Source organism: Pan paniscus, chromosome 3, assembly GCF_029289425.2.
Source record: "Pan paniscus chromosome 3, NHGRI_mPanPan1-v2.0_pri, whole genome shotgun sequence".
Classification (NCBI taxonomy): Eukaryota; Metazoa; Chordata; class Mammalia; order Primates; family Hominidae; genus Pan; species Pan paniscus.
Window position 1 is genome coordinate 185,529,641 of NC_073252.2, and position 16,413 is coordinate 185,546,053.

The 16,413-nt window shown below is 38.2% G+C and overlaps 1 long non-coding RNA gene across 1 annotated transcript in view; it reads left to right on the plus strand.

Moving 5' to 3' along the window:
• The first annotated feature begins 2,080 nt into the window (after window positions 1-2,080).
• LOC117980138 (uncharacterized) overlaps window positions 2,081-16,413 on the plus strand; it is a 130,517-nt gene continuing 116,184 nt past the window's right edge. The window contains exon 1 of the long non-coding RNA XR_004671308.3: window positions 2,081-2,345. This is a non-coding gene — a long non-coding RNA (uncharacterized LOC117980138). The remainder of the gene's footprint in view (window positions 2,346-16,413) is intronic.

A 16,413-nucleotide genomic window follows, 5' to 3' on the forward strand; every position in this document is an offset into this window, starting at 1 on the left:
GTACAGCATTGTTTGGGAGAACTTTCTGTGATGACAGAAATGTTCCACATTTACTCTAATACGGGAGCCACCGGTCACATACGGCTGGTGGGCATGTGTGCCCACTTGAAATACGGCTAGTACAACCGAGGAACTGAATTTGTAAATTAATTTAATCTTAACTAATTTAAGTTTAAATTGGTTGGTGTGGCTAGTGGCTACTGAACCAGATAACACAGCTCTAGAAAACTAAAGATTTTTTTAGAAATGTTGCTGTTTTCTACTCTCATTCAAACTCCACACGCTTCAGTGACAACACTATTGTCATCATCATAACAATGATGTTAGATACGTTATTTAATTTTCCACAGCACATAATTTTTACTTCTAAGTTGATTGAAAATACAAAAAAAATTAGAAAAATGTTATGTGAAAAGGAATATAGAATAAGAAAAATGTGCCCTGATACTCACGGAGCCAGATGAGCCCTTGTGTAAAATGAGTGTGAGGAGAGGAGGCGCAAATCAAGAGATCCGGGCACTGTTCTCTTTGAAGAAGATTCTACTTGGATGTTCGGGTTTAGCACTTTGTTCTTCTAAGTTCTCAGAAACCAAAGAATTTGTGTAGAAATGGTAATTTTACCTGATGTATTACCCAAGAGGCCTCTTAAGGACAAGGGTAGCCCTCTTTCATGAAGGCAATTTTTGAGAAAAAAAGCCATTGCTTTATATATGGTACATATGGTAAGTAAGAACAATTGAAGAAGAACTGAACACCACTTATTTTAAAATTGTGTACTTTATTTACAACCACATGAAATATTTTCCAATCACCAAGCCATCTTTATAAGGTTTCCTTCCTTAATCATCAAAATGTCAGTACAAGAAGTTTGGATTTAGTTGTGAGTGACTGGGTGCTGTAAAGTCCACCAAGTAGTGGCATCATAGAGCACCAGGTGGCTCCCTAAACAGTGAGACCTGGGCACAGGTGTCAATCCCCAGAGATTCTGTCATCTAAGTCATGAGGTCATCTAAGTAATGAGCATCCACATGGAACATATAGCTATGCAGTTACTGGCAAATAAAACAAAATACCGACTGTGACTCCTACAATGAGATCAAAGAACCACTCTCCACTTACTCTGCAAACTTGCCTTGGTACTATCTCCTTCCGAGATTCAATAATTGATGTTTAATATGTGCCATTTAGTTCTGCTTTATTATTAAGAATTCCTTGAATGAGATGAATGAAAAGAATATTAATCTACTTCAATCTAGAAAAAAAAATCCTCATATCCATAAAATGAAATTAATGATTTCCAGAAGCAAATAATTTCTGTGATGACGTTCTCTGAAGAATTAAGGTGCTATCTGGTGCCCTGCTTGGATGTTAGCCTAATGGGACTGATCGATCAGAAGGATAATGGCTAGATGGATATTTTTGTTGTTTTATTTTTAATGAATAAGAGATACTTATATTCATTAAAATTAGAAAAAAGATAAATAATGAATCACCTCAAATTACAGAATTTCCATATTTCCTAAAAAACTGACAGTGTGTCTGCCAATAATAGCCACATACAATATTTATGCAAGCCTGGCTTTCTGTAATGAGAAATTCAACAATTGCCATGGTGATATCTTGGGAGGCAAGGAGGAAATACTGGTGATAAGGGGAGTCTTGAGTGGTGATGGCGTGCAGCATCATACCATCCCCCTTGGGCCTGGGATGCTGCCAAGGTCTGCAGCGTGATGCTTGTCCTCCTCCATCGTCATCCAAACAAACAGGAAACTTGCTCTACAGAAAGTAATTCTTGCTGTTTTTCTTTATACATTTCTCAAAATATCTTTTAAATACTTTGTTACAGTAGGTAGTCAGGCCTACATGAGCAGGGCAAGAGAGCCCTTCCATCCCAACAGAAATGTCAGGTTACCATTAGATGATGGTCAGGCAGTTGTTAAACTGTCTCTCTAAAAAAATAATTGGTTACAGCCAGTGCCGTGGAAAGGCAGTCTCCCAGCAGATAGAAACACCTGCAACTGGTGATCAGCTTCCCAGTAAGGTCTCAGGAGTTGCGCAAGTGGGCTCAAGCATGCGCATTAAGAGGCAAAATGGCGGAGTTTAACTGGTCGATGACCTTGCACGGACATTTGACTGGTACGGGAAGAACGCTTCAAATGAGCATACATATAGCTCCGGTAAACACACTGCACGTGTGGCACCTCCAAGAGCGGGCAGGCAACTGCACAGGCAGACAGCCCACCCCAAGGGCAGAATCAGGGAAGAAGAGACGCAGGACCCCGGAAGCATGCCAACGTCACACCGTGCACTTCATCCCTCAAGTCACCCGCGCGGCCCTCTTGCAAGTGAGCTTTGCTTCCTTTCGTTCCTGCTCTGAAGCTTTTTAATGAACTTTCACTCCTGCTCTAAAACTCGCCTCGGTTTCTCTCTGTGTCTTACGCGCCTCAGTCGTATTCTTTCTTCTGAGGAGGCTAGGGCTGAGGTTGCCGCACACCTGCACCGATTCGCCGCTGCTAATAATGTCTCAGACTCCAAGTTTCCAATCTTCCCTGAACAGCTCTCTGTGACTTTTTCTTCCTGCGCTGTCTCGCACTTTACACACAATTTTCTCTGAGGAACCTTCCTCCTACTAAATGTTCTAAGTTAGTTTTCCATGATTTTTTTTCTCCTCCTTCTTCCCTTGACTGTTGGGATACAGAAATATTTCACACAAATGATTTCTAATACAATTGAGTAGGAAAGAAATCAGCTTACTTTAGAAGTCTAGAAGCATTCTTAAGTCTGCTTTTCAATAATCGTCTTTTTCATATAATACTTTTCTTGCCCTCTTTGGAAACTTTGAGCCTGAATACAAATTAGAACAACACAAAATTCAAGTCCTTATGATGGAATTCAAATTTGTATTTTGGCTCAATTAGCTGCTTTCTAGTACATTTAGGATCATAGCATTTAGCCCACATTTAGTGGCAAAGGTAGTAACATTAACCTTGGGTTAAGTACAAAACATTAACCAAAAAATCTTGTAGAGAATTGAGATGTTATGACTAGAAAGAAATTATGAAGATGTTATTTTCAGGGTATACGTGGACTTTAACTGGGCACTGATTTTTATCAAGAAGTATTAGCAATTAAATTAACTGTCTTTCATGTGTTTAAGAAATCAGTCTCCTATCCATATTATATGAGACAAGAACATGACAAAATATTTTAAAAAGCAAAAGAATGATTATAAAAAATTATGCAGAAATAATATTTTTAAAGAAAATATATTTAAAATGCAGTTTTGGGATATTTTACAGCAAGTTACTTCAACCATACCTCTAGTTATACAGAATTTTGTCAAGAAACAAATCATATTTTAACATATCTAGTTTGAAGTTTTCCAAATACAAATAAATAAGGCATCTTAATAGCATGACAATTTATTCTGTCATTACTTAAAGCTTTTAATTGTGTATACTTAGGGCTAGTAAAGATATAATAAGAAATAGATTGGAAGCAGCTGAACAAACATAGTGTTCATAAATGCATTTGATTTGATATTGACGTCAAGCAGTTCTACCAAAGTGATTTCAGAACTTGAGAGATAAACTAATACGGTGGTCTAAACGGAGTCTTATCTTGTTCTGTACATATGAGTTCAGAGCTCTCTATTGAATTCTACTTTTTATCACATCTGATTATTCCTCATGGACCACTGGGAATAGACCAAATTGGGGCCACTGATCCTAATTTAAGTCCTTTCTGACCCCTTTCCGAGTCTTCAATTCTTGCTTGCAAAAGAGAGTATTCAAAATGTCCGTATCAAAATAATATTTAGATAAAAGGTGTGAATAATTCATGATAAAAAATTTGCTTTCTGATTATGTAGGTTATTATATTAACTAAACATGTTTATTTTACCTTTTAATGTGGCTCTATTCTGTTAGCCCTACCACAAAGATGATATTTGTCACAGTGTAACAGTCTATTATATTGACTCTTACAAAGGCATGATATTCTATTGATGTTTAATAGAATAATTTTTAAAGTACAAATAAATGATTTAATTTAAATAATTTATATTAAATATTAAAATGTATATATATCACAGATATTTTATATGTATATTACCTATATTCAGGCATGCAGTTAGGGAAAGAAAGGGAGGGAAATTGTTAGTTAAACATGATCTTAAGAAATTCTTCCATATGTGGAAAAGTCATCAGTTCATCTGGCATATAGCAATATATACATATATATATATAGAGAATGCTATGTATACATTTATCCTACATTGATTTAACATCAAAACATAAAAAAGTTATTTCTTTATTCTCTCTAAGCAAAAACCAGTAATAACAGCTCTGTAAATAGACTCTAGACCAACAGATCAAGGGAACAGGTTAAACCCCTTGCTTATTTGTTAGAATTCAAAGAGCCTCACTTTAGCTAATCTGATTGGGCTAATTTGTGTGTATATACAGATATGGATAGATAGAACTATATATATATACACAATATATATTTTATGTAATATAAAATACATATAATAAATAAATTAGAATCTATTCATTTAACTTACCTGAAACCATATAATCACTCAAATGTGTCTGCATGTCTGTGTGTATCTGTGTATGCATGTGTATGAAATGTAGTTTTTTAACTTGACATATAATAGATGTAAATATTTTCGGGGTACATGCGATAATGTGTTACATTCATATAATCAAATAAGGATAATTGGAATATCCATCATCTTAAATATTCATCTTTTCTTTATGTTAGAAACACTAAAGTTATTATCTTCTAGCTATTTTGAAATGTACAATAGATTAATGTTAACTATAGCTATCCTACTGATACATCAAATACTAGGTCTTATTTCTTCTATTATAATGTATATTCGTACCCATTAATCAACCTCTCTTTAGCTCCCCTTTCCCCCAACCCTTGGTAGCCTCTGGTAATCACCAGTCTACTTTTTATCTTCATGATATCTTTTTAGCTCCCACATATGAGTGACAGCATTCAATATTTGTCTTGCTGTGCTTGGCTTATTTCACTTAACATAATGGCATCCAGTTCTGTTCATGTTACTGCAAATGACAGAACTTCATTCTGTTTTATGGATGAATAATACTCCATTGTGTGTGTGTGTGTGTGTCACATTTTCTTTATCCATTCATCCAATGATGGACACTTAGGTTGATTCCATATCTTGGCTATTGTGAATAGTGGTGCAGTAAATACAGGAGTGCAGATGTCTCTTCGATATACTAATTTCCTTTCTTTTGAGTATATACCCAGTAGTGGCATTGCTGAATCATATGGTAGTTCTATTTTTAGTTTGTTTAGGACCCTCCATACTGTTCTCCATAGTGGTTTTATTAATTTACATTCCCACGAACAGCATATGGGGGTTCCCCTTTCTCCACATCCTCACCAACATTTATTATTACCTGTCTTTTTGATAAAAGTTATTTTAGCTAGAGTAACTCCTTGTAGTTTTGATTTGTAATTCTCTGACGGTGAGTAATGTTGAGTATTTTTTCATATACCTGTTGATCATTTGCATGTCTTGTTTTAAGAAATGTCTATTCAGATCTTTTGCCCATTTTAAAAATCAGATTATTTATTTTCTTGCTATTGAGTTGTTTGAGCTCCTATATTCTGGTTATTAATTCCTGTCAGATTGATAGTTTGTAAATGTTTTCTCCCACTCTGTGGGTTGTCTCTTCACTTTTTTTATTGTTTCCTTTGCCGTGCAGAAGTTTTTAGCTTAATATTATCTGATTTGTCTATTTTTGCTTTGGTTGCCTGTGTTTTTTGAAATCTTACACAAAAAATATTTTTCCAGACCTATGTTCTGTAGCATTTCCCCATGTTTTTCTCGGTAGTTACATGGTTTCAGATATTAAATTTAAGTCTTCAATCCATTTTAATTTGATTTTTGCATATGGCAAGGGCTAAGAGTCTAGTTTCATTCTTCTGCGTATGGATATCCAGTTTTCCCGGGACCGTTTATTGAAAAGACTCATCTTTCCCCATTGTGTCTTCTTGGCACCATTGTCAAAAATGGGTTGGCTGTAAATATGTGGATTTATATTTGGGTTCTCTATTCTGTTCTGTTGATCTATGTGTCTGCTTTTATGCCAGTATTACACTGATTTGGTTACTACAACTTTGTGGTATATTTTGAAGTCAAATTGTGTGATGCCTTCAGTTTGGTTCTTTTGTAGTTCCATATAAATTTTAGGATAGTTTTTTCTAGTTTTTTTGAAGAATGTCATTGGTATTTTCATGGGGCTTCCATTGAATCTACATTTTAGGGTAGTGTTGTCATTTTATCAATACTAATTCTTTCAGTGCAAAAGCATGACATATCCTTTCATTATTTTGTGTCCTCTGCAGTGTCTTTTATCAGCGTTTGATAGTTTTCCTTGTACAGATCTTTCATATCTTTGGTTAAGTTGATTCCTAGGTATTTTATATTCTTCTTAGCTATTGTAAATGGGATTAGTTTCTTGATTTCTTTTCTAGATTGTTTGCTGTTGCCACATCTAAATGCTACTTATTTTGGAATGCTGATTTTTATATCCTGCAACTTGTAATGGAGTTTTGGTGGTTATGACTATGCATGTCTTTGAACTGATTTGGTAGTTGAAAGACATATATTTTTAAAACTTCAGAAATTAGAGAATTGATATGGGTAGATATTTAAACTCTACTTCATTAATTCATCTCATTTTATGAATGTGATAAGATACTAGAAAGCAAGTGGCTTCCAAGGGGCAAAAACTAATAAATTACAGAGACAAGACTTTAGCCTAACTTGTTTAACTTACAATAAAGTGGTACTTCTCTACCTCACTTAGAATAAAGCAGTATTGTATCTCCTCCAAAGTCCATGGTGAAACTTAATTCTCAACACAACTGTATCAAAAGGCTGGCCCTTAGGAAATAATCAGACCATGAGGCCTCTGCCCTCATGAAGAAAGGGCTGGAGAGAACTAACTAGCCCTCTTTTGTACTTTTTTGCCTTTCCCTCCCTTCTGGCATGTGAATATACAGTGTTTGCTCCTCTGGAGAATGCAACATATAAGGCGCCATCCTGGGAGCAAAGACAGGGCCCTCACTAGACACTGAACCTGCCAGCCCCTTGATCTTGGACTTCTCTGTTTTCAGAACTATGAGAAATCAATTTCCATTGTTTATAAATTACTCACTCTGTGGTATTTTTTTATAACAACACAAAAAAACTAAGACAAATTGGTACCACCAGAAATGGGTGTTGCTATAAAAATACCTCAAAATGTGAAAGTGCCTTTGAAACTGAGTAATGGGTAGAGCCTGGAAGAATTTGGAGGTGCATGCTAGAAAAAGATTAGATTGCCATGAACAGTGCATTAAGGGTGATTCTGATGGGAGTTGAGAAGAGAAGAGCTGTAGATAGAGCCTCAATCTTCTTAGATACTACATACGTGGTCATGGTGAGAATGCTGGTAGAAATGTGGACAGTAAGGCTGTTCTGATGTGTTCTTAGGTGGAGATGAGGAATGTCTTATGAGAAACTGGAAGAAAAGCATCCTAGTTATAAAATGGCAAAGAACATGGCTGAATTGTGTCTGTGTCCTAGTGTTTTATGAAAGGCACAACTTAGAAGTGATAAGCTGGGACATTTTGTGAACGAAATATCTAAACAAAGCATTGAGGGTGTCATATAGCTTCTCTTGACTGCTTATAGTAAAGTGCAAGAAAGGAGAAACCTGAAATCTGATCAGAGCTGAAATCTATAATCAAAAGGGAAACAGAACTTAAAGATTTGAAAATTTTGGGTACAGCCAGATGGTAAAAAATAAAAAAGCATGTTTGGGAGAAAACACCAAGGGTGTGGCTAAGGGAGCATTTGGTAAAGAGGTTGGTATGGGTAGAAGAAGGCCAGGCACTATTCATCAGAACAATGAAATAGTCACCCCAAAGCATTTCTGAATTCTTTGTGGCTGCCCTACTCATCATAGGCCCAGCATGCCAGGGCCTTGAGGGTTGAACTGTTTCAAAAGAAGGGCCCAGTGTGGCCTCACTGACTGGGATTGCCTCAAGTCTATGTTCCTTGCATTTCAGTGCAGTGCTCCTTGGTCACCCCAGCTATGGCTCAAGTGGGCCCAGGTGTGGCTCAGGCTGTTGCCTCAGAGGGCACAAGCAGTAAATGGTGACATCTCCATGGTGCTAAGTCTACAAGCACACAGATTGCAAGAGCCATGGAGGCATGGATACCTCTACCTAGATTTCAAAGAATGGCTCAGACAGCTCTGGGGCCCAGTGTTTTAAACTTCAAAGGCTACAGTTTAAAACACTACACTCACAGGCAGGCCCACTGCAGACAGCCCCCCATGAGGGCAATGCCCAACACAGCCATAGAGTCAAGGCCACCATAGAGAGCTCCCATTAGGGCAATGTCTGGTGGAGCTGTGGGGATGGGGTCATCTCCAAGACACCATAACTGTAGAGGCACCAGTAAAGCAACGCCAGCCTGCGAGAGCTGCAGGCACCTGACTCCATCCCCTGAAAGCTGCTGTGTGGGCTACACCAAGCAAATCAGTGGAGGTGGGGTCCCCCAGTGACTTGGAGGTCCAAACTCTGTTCTAGTGTGTCCAGCGGGCAGGGCATAGAGTCAAAGATTGAATATTGTTTGACTTGTTGCATTTTGGACTTGCTTAGGATTGTGTTTTGGGAGCATACAACTGTTTAACTTTACAGGCTCGTAGTTGAAAAGCAAATTGAGTCTCACCCATATCTGATCTAGTTGAGATTTGAATTTAGACTTTAAGGTTGAATCTGGCATGAGTTAAGACTTTGGGGTTATTGGGATGAAATTCATGTGTTTTTTACATAAGAAGGACACAAATTTGAGGGGAGGGTCAAGAGCAGAATGCAACAGGTTAAATGTTTGTGCCTCCTCTAAAATTCATATCGAAACTTAATCCCCAAAGCAACTATATTAAGAATTAGGTCCTTTAGGAGGTGATTAAGCTAAGAGGGCTCCACTCTCATGAATTAGTGACCTCATACAAAAGCTGAAGATAACTAGCTAGGCCTATTTTTGCCTTTTTGCCTTTTGCCTTTTGCCTTGTGAGTACACAGCACAGGAGGTGCCATCCTTGAAACAGAAACCGGGACCAAACCAAACACCAAACCTGCTGGTGCCTTGAACTTGAACTTCCCAGCCTCCAGAACAGCGAGAAATAAATTTCTGTTGCTTAGAAGTTATCCAGTCCAGGTATTTCATTATAGTAGAACAAATGGATTAAGACACACTGTAATGCACTGCTTCATAAATGGCATTATATTATCCTATTAATTTTGTTGTTAATTTTGCTCTTTAAAGAAATGATAAAATTGGGGCCAGGCGCAGTGGCTCACGCCTGTAATCCCAGCACTTTGGAAGGCCAAGGCAGGTGGATCATGAAGTCAGGAGATTGAGACCATCCTAGCTAACACGGTGAAACTCCATCTCTACTAAAAATATAAAAAATTAGCCGGGTGTGGTGGCACACACTTGTAGTCCCAGCTACTCAGGAAGCTGAGGCAGGATAATCGCTTGAACCTGGGAGGTGGAGGTTGCAGTGAGCCGAGATCGCACCACTGCACTCCAGCCTCAGCGACAGAGTCTCAAAAAAAAAAAAAGATAAAATTAGTAGGAAAAATCATTTTAACGAACATGTGATCTTGGAAATTTGCTCTGAAGCCCTCATATGGCAGCAATATTAAAGCAGATTAAATACTAAGATACGTATGTGCGTCTGAAATTATTTTTACATAAACTGGTTTCTCTAACTTTACTCAAGATTGTTTTAACTAATTTTAGGCAGAGTAATACCCTAGTTTGAAAATATTTTTAGGTAAGGAAATTGCAAGTCCCCGTTTGGCAATATGCTCTAACACAGGGCTTCTCAACCCTCACTATCCATGAACCCCCAGCTAAACCACAACATGCATGAGCACACACACACACACACACACACATGCACATGCACATACAAGTCCTCCAAATCAACATGAGAAAAGTCTCTCACATAATTCAAGAATGCTGTTTCACCAACTTCAACCCTCAGTCTGACAACAAGATGTAATAGTAAATGTAGTATATCTGTTTGAAGCACTTTATAAACTGAAAGAAACTGGACACAAATAAAATGGTTCAGCTGTCTCTTCGATAATTTTTATAGCCATGGAAAGACACCTCATAGTCACATAATCTTAAGCGTGTTCATGGAGCAGCGAGTCAAATGACATTATGTGGCAATAAAGAAGACTTCAGCGCGTTTCCTGACTTTACCAGTGAAAACATCTGACCTTGAGGAGGGCACTGAAAATGCCACTGCATCGACATTTTTTTTTTTTAAGACGGAGTTTTGCTCTTGTTGCGCAGACTGGAGTGCAATGGCACGATCTAGGCTCACTGCAACCTCCACCTTCCGGGTTCAAGCAATTCTCCTGCCTCAGCCTCCCAAGTAGCTGGGATTACAGGCATGCGTCACCACACCTGGTTAATTTTTTGTATTTAGTGGAGACAGGGTTTCACCATGTTGGTCAGGCTAGTCTCAAATCTCCTGACCTCAGGTGATCCACCCGCCTTGGCCTCCCAAAGTGCTGGGATTACAGGCGTGAGCCACAGCGCCCGGCCACATCGCATCTATTTTTGTAAAATATGCATAATTCTAGAATATGTTTGTTGTGAGGATTGAAGCTCATAATATGTACCCTTTTAAAACTTTAAATATGTTGAAATGCCTCAAATCAAAATATTATCATATGATGCAGTTTATTCATCCTTATGAGAAAACACGTGATAGGGACTGTCAAGGGTGACTGTATCAAATGTGCAAGAGATTCGGGGCATTGGCTTATTGCAGTGAATTGCACAAAAGAATTATTTGAAATAAATGTAACATGCAATGAAGTTGTCAATAAGTAGCATAATTTATACTTGCTCGTTCAATGCTGGACACAGATTAAGTGTTTCAAAATACAAATGCCTCACAGAGAAAAGGGAAGTGAATGAGAAGAAAGGAAGTTTATTGAAATGAAAGATAGGAGAAAACAGGAGAAGCACAGAAGTGACAGACAGGAACCTATTGCACATGAGAATGACACTTTACTAGACAGACCCTTTCAGAATTCAATCACAATGCTAAACTTTCCAAAAGTTCACAAAGTAAAACTTTTGAGTACTAGCAGTGACACCGGTCCTGTTGAAATTTTCACAGGAAATACAGGGAACATAAACTGATTAGTTTTTAATCAAGATAAACACATATGTCCACTCTAACTTAGTAATCGCTTATGTTTAACATGTTAAATACAATGTATTAAACTTATATGCTAGGCACTGTTTTAAGTGTTTAATATCTATGGTCTCATTTATTGCTGCTAACTGCCTAAGAAAATAGGTAATATCCCTACTTTAGCTTTGTGGAAACAGATGTTCAAAGCTATTAGTCTCCCATTATAGCAAGTAGCTGAGCCAAGATGCACACGTGGTCCCTGCAGTTTAAAACACTACACTCACTTTTCTCTTCTGTACTATTCAAGTGATGCTGTCATTATTCACTATTCATTTAATATCTTTTGCACTTGTTTTAAGATCAGTTCAGGAGTATTTCAGTTCAAGTTCCACCATGAAAAGAGAAACCACACCAGCATTTTAGTAGAGAGAATTGTTTCCAAGGTTATTGTAGACCCGAAAAGGCAAAAAGGGAGACAGAGGATGGTTAGCTTACATCTCCAGGACTGGAACAAAGGAAAAAGAATGGGCTTATCACCACCTACAACCTCAGAAACTAGGCCCAGCAGAGCTGTGACCCAGACACCTGAGAAGTGGGCTTTTCTTTGGAGGAGTCAGGGAGAGACCCTACAGAGCTGGGATTCAGATTTCTGAGGGGCGGTGCTACCTCATTGCTGCTTGTTATCTCCAAGCTGGAGATGATAGGAATGGTTCTGGGAGTGTGGAAGAAAAGGTATGTCAACTACTAAACCGAATGCTGCCGTGGCTGTATTGACTTGAGTGCTTCCCTTCTCTCCGCCTGCTGTCTTCCTGTCTCCCACTAGCGACTTGTAGCTGCAGAAGCAGACGGCAAACAGTCCTACAGTTTGCAACCCAGCACCACTGAGCAGATATATAAAGGTAGATTTGAGCTATGCAAGTCAGTCAGTTCCATTATTTTATAATGAAGCCATACTTTTTGTTTAATTACTATATACTCAATTTGTCAGATTTGATTAAATAACCTCTGAGTATTGTCAAAAGATAAATCCACTTCCCAAAGATAAGGATTTGCCACCATGGAGGATATCCCAGTTTCAGACTACATCTATTTTCCAGGCAAAGTTTCAAATTATTTTCCTCAGGAGACATCAAGAGATGTCTTCAGAGAAAAGACCTGCTGATACTGGCGTTAGGGGTTACATAAAGAAAAGGGCCAGCTCCCTCCTGAGTTCCCTGGAGTGAGTTCCAGAAAACAACCCAGAGTTTCCAATCAGCGTCTTAGTGTACAAGGACCAGCAGATATGTGAGAAAATATCCCATGATGAAAGAGTAAGTCAATAATAAAGCAAAATGTGGGGACAGAAAGATAATTCAGGAAGTAGAAGAAAACTGAAAAAATGAGTATAAATTATCAGAAAAATAAAAACAAACTATTGATAACAACAGGAATGCCATGAAAAACGAACAATTAGAAAACAGTGACAACTAGAACAATAAAAAAGTCTTTGAAAATTAAAAAAAAATGATGGTCAAAATAAAACTTCTAATACAAGAGGAAAAGTTTCAGAAATCTATCAAAAAAATAAGGAAAAATACAAGACATGGAGAATCATTGCAAGAAACTCACTTTCTAGAAAAAATGGCATGAGAGTGGGGAGACAGAAAAAAACGCTGGAGAAAATGTTATAAAAGCACTAATACAGGAAAATTTCCCCAAACTAAAAGACTTGAGTCCTCAAAATCCTTTTTAATGGCCAGGAAGAAAAATGAAAATGGCTTATTTAAGGCATATAAAATTAAAAAGCATCAGCACTAAAGAGAAGCATCTAAAATTTTCCATAAAAACCGTAAATCACATACAAAAGAATGAGAATCTGAATAGTGCTGAAGGATCAACACAAGCCTTTTTTTTTTTTTTTTTTTTTTTGCTAAAAGTCAATGGAACAACAAGGCCTGATAAATTTTAAAGAAAAAATAATGTTCAACCTTGAAATTTTGTTAATACTTTATTCTACAGGTGCACTGCTTTTAATACACACTTCCTTTAAAAATTTCCTTGCTACGGCAAGGAAAACAGAAAGTAACTAAGAAAACAGAAGTCAGTTCTAGAATACGGTATATCCAAGTTAGGAAATTAGGAACACAGCCACAGATAACAGCACACAACACACAGATAACAGCACACAGCTAAAGCCGAGAGCAGCCAGTCCAGATCACAGCAAGTGAAAAGAGACTCCAAAAAGTTTTTTCTAGTTAAGAGAGAGACTCAGTAGAAAAGTAGTTGATATTTAGAATCATAGCCAAGAAGAATTAAGAAGAGTAAGAAAAGAATTAAGGATGTGAGAATGAATTATACAAGTGAAAGAACAGGTGCATCTCCTTCAAAACAAATATCTACACAGTATAAAAAGAGTAAACATAGCATGCTAGCTGGCCCAGCAGTGAACAATATTTTCATCACGTAGTGGTATAAATACAGCTTGCTAATCTACATTAAAAATAATATGATTCTATTGTGATAATTCTATTGCAAGAACGAGGGAGGGGCAAATAAGAGAACTAAGTCTATATCCATCATAGAAAATCAATATGTAATATTTCAACATGCAAAATCAATAAATAGCAATATAGATTTCATGTTTAGAAATAGGGATAAAACTACAGAAGAAAAAGCTGAAAGAGTTAAGTGTCTGCCTCTGTAGGGTGGTACTACAAGAAAAAAGAACTGCAAGGTGCTATTGTGTACTGTGGTAAGTTTTCAGTATGGGGCTGTTTATTTATATGTTTGATCTAAAAATCGTTCCCCCCTCTCCGTGGCTCTGCCCTGCGTGGGAGGACTGCGAGGACCTGATCTCTGCAAACTACACTTCCCAGGATTCCTTGTGCATTGACTGCTGGCTCGTTTCAGCCAATGAGAGGCACTGGCAGAAAGTCAGTTGTCCTGGTATATCCTGGCATATCTCCGCTTCTCTCTCTTCTGTGGTGCCACCTCTGGCCACTGATATTCTCCCCACAAGGCACAAGGTCCCCCTGCCTGGTGAGGCCTCCAAAGTTCTACTTCAGGCTTGGCGGCTCCAACTCTTAAGCTACTCTCTTTGAACCTCTAACCTAGGGACAAGGGCAACTTCCAGCAGCAAGGAATCTCATCTTCCGCTGGTGGCTCCTTAAGGTCTTATAACACCTTTAAAAATAGTGTCCTAGGCCGGGCACGGTGGCTCATGCCTGTAATCCCAAGCACTTTGGGAGGCCGAGGTGGAAGGATCACGAGGTCAGGAGTTCGAGACCACCCTGACCAGGATGGTGAAACCCCATCTCTACTAAAAATACAAAAATTAGCTGGGCGTGGTGGCGGGCACCTATAATCCTAGCTACTTGGGAGGCTGAGGCAGGAGAATCGTTTGAACCCGAGAGGCGGAGCTTGCAGTGAGCCGAGATCCTGCCACTGCACTCCAGCCTGGGCGACAGAGCGAGACTCCGTCTAAAAAAGAAAAAGAAAAAGTGTCCTATATTAAATAAATTCCTCATATTTTATACTAATATTAATTCCAATTCAATACTTTACATCAGCTTTGATTTTTCAAATGGCCCTGAGTGATACAAGTAACTGTGTAGTATTTTAATATACAAGTGTCAGAAAGTATTGACAGAGCCTCTCGACCAAACTTTACTCTCTTCAACGATTTCTCAACTTTTAGACTTTTTTACTTGTCTCTACATTGTCCAAGTTTAGCAAGAAGCTTGCTAAGTCAATTTAGTCATTCTCCTTGTCTGCTCACCCTGGATATCTGATCAGGTTCCTCATCCTCCACCGTCCTCCAGATGATGTGTGATTGCCCTGGCCTGCCTCCAGCCAGCATCCTGGCAGGTCACTTTGGCCACAGAATCCCCCTTACTACTAATGTTTCCTCTTAGTAATTTTCCGTCCACCGAGCTCCCTCCCCTGCTCCTTGTTTATAAATTCTCACTTTTTCTTATTTTTTTCAGAACTGAGCCCAATCTCTCTCCCCCACTGCAAGGCGCCATTGCAGTAGTCCTGGATCTATGACAAAAGTACCCTCTTGAACAAAGTCTCCCTTACTGTTTTTAACAAGTTTCATTAATACTTTTTTCTTAAACAGTATAAGTTTCTAAAAGGTCAAATATATATTTCATAGTGCTTTGTGAATTCTTAAGGAAAAAAATCAGAACAATGGCAGAATCACTTCAAAAGAAAAGGCGTGGTGGCTCGCGCCTGTAATCCCAGCACGTTGGGAGGCCGAGGCAGCAGGATCACCTGAGGTCAGGAGTTCAAGACCAGCCTGGCCAACATGGTGAAACCCCATCTCTACTAAAAATACAAAAATTAGCTGGGCATAGTGGCGCATGTCTGTAATCCCAGCTACTCGCGAGACTAAGCGGGGAGAATCGCTTGAACCCGGGAGGCAGAGGTTGCAGTGAGCCGAGATTGTGCCGTTGCACTCCAGCCTGTGCGATGGAGCAAGACTCTGTCTCAAAAAAAAAAAAAAAAAAACAGAGAGTGAGAGAGAGATCTTATATTCTCCTAAAGTGTCTACTTGGAATGAAATTCTCAGGAGTTCACTTATGGCTAGTTAAAGCCATTGCATTGTTCTACAATACTGCAAAATGAAATAAGTAAAATATTTTGTCCCCAAATAAAAGAGTACAGCTTACTTTTTCTAAGAATTAATATTCATGAAAACTACACTTGTGTTTTTATTTTGTCCCCAGTGAAAATCAGCGTCTCAGCAGATCCACTGAATATATCAGTACAACTTGATAGATCACTGCTTCTTCCTACGAGACTTCAGCGTCCAACTAAAGGGAAAAACCCAGCAGTTTTCTTATTATTATCATGTATTTAATTACATAAATAATATTTTTAAAACAGTCCAGAAGAGCACATAATGAAAGCCATGTCTCTCTCATTCGAGTGTGCTCTCTGTGGGCAGCCAGTGTCCATGTCTCCTCTACCCTTCCATAATCCATTTATGTAGTTATAAGCATGCATTTACATTTTCCCAGAAAACGGGGATAATAACATCATTAACTGAAGTAAAATTTTTGTAAGGATTAAATAAGAGAAAGAAACAAAAATTTAATATATTAAGTCCTTAATGATAAATATCAGTTATTCATATTTTCTAATTTCATCAAACTATCTACTA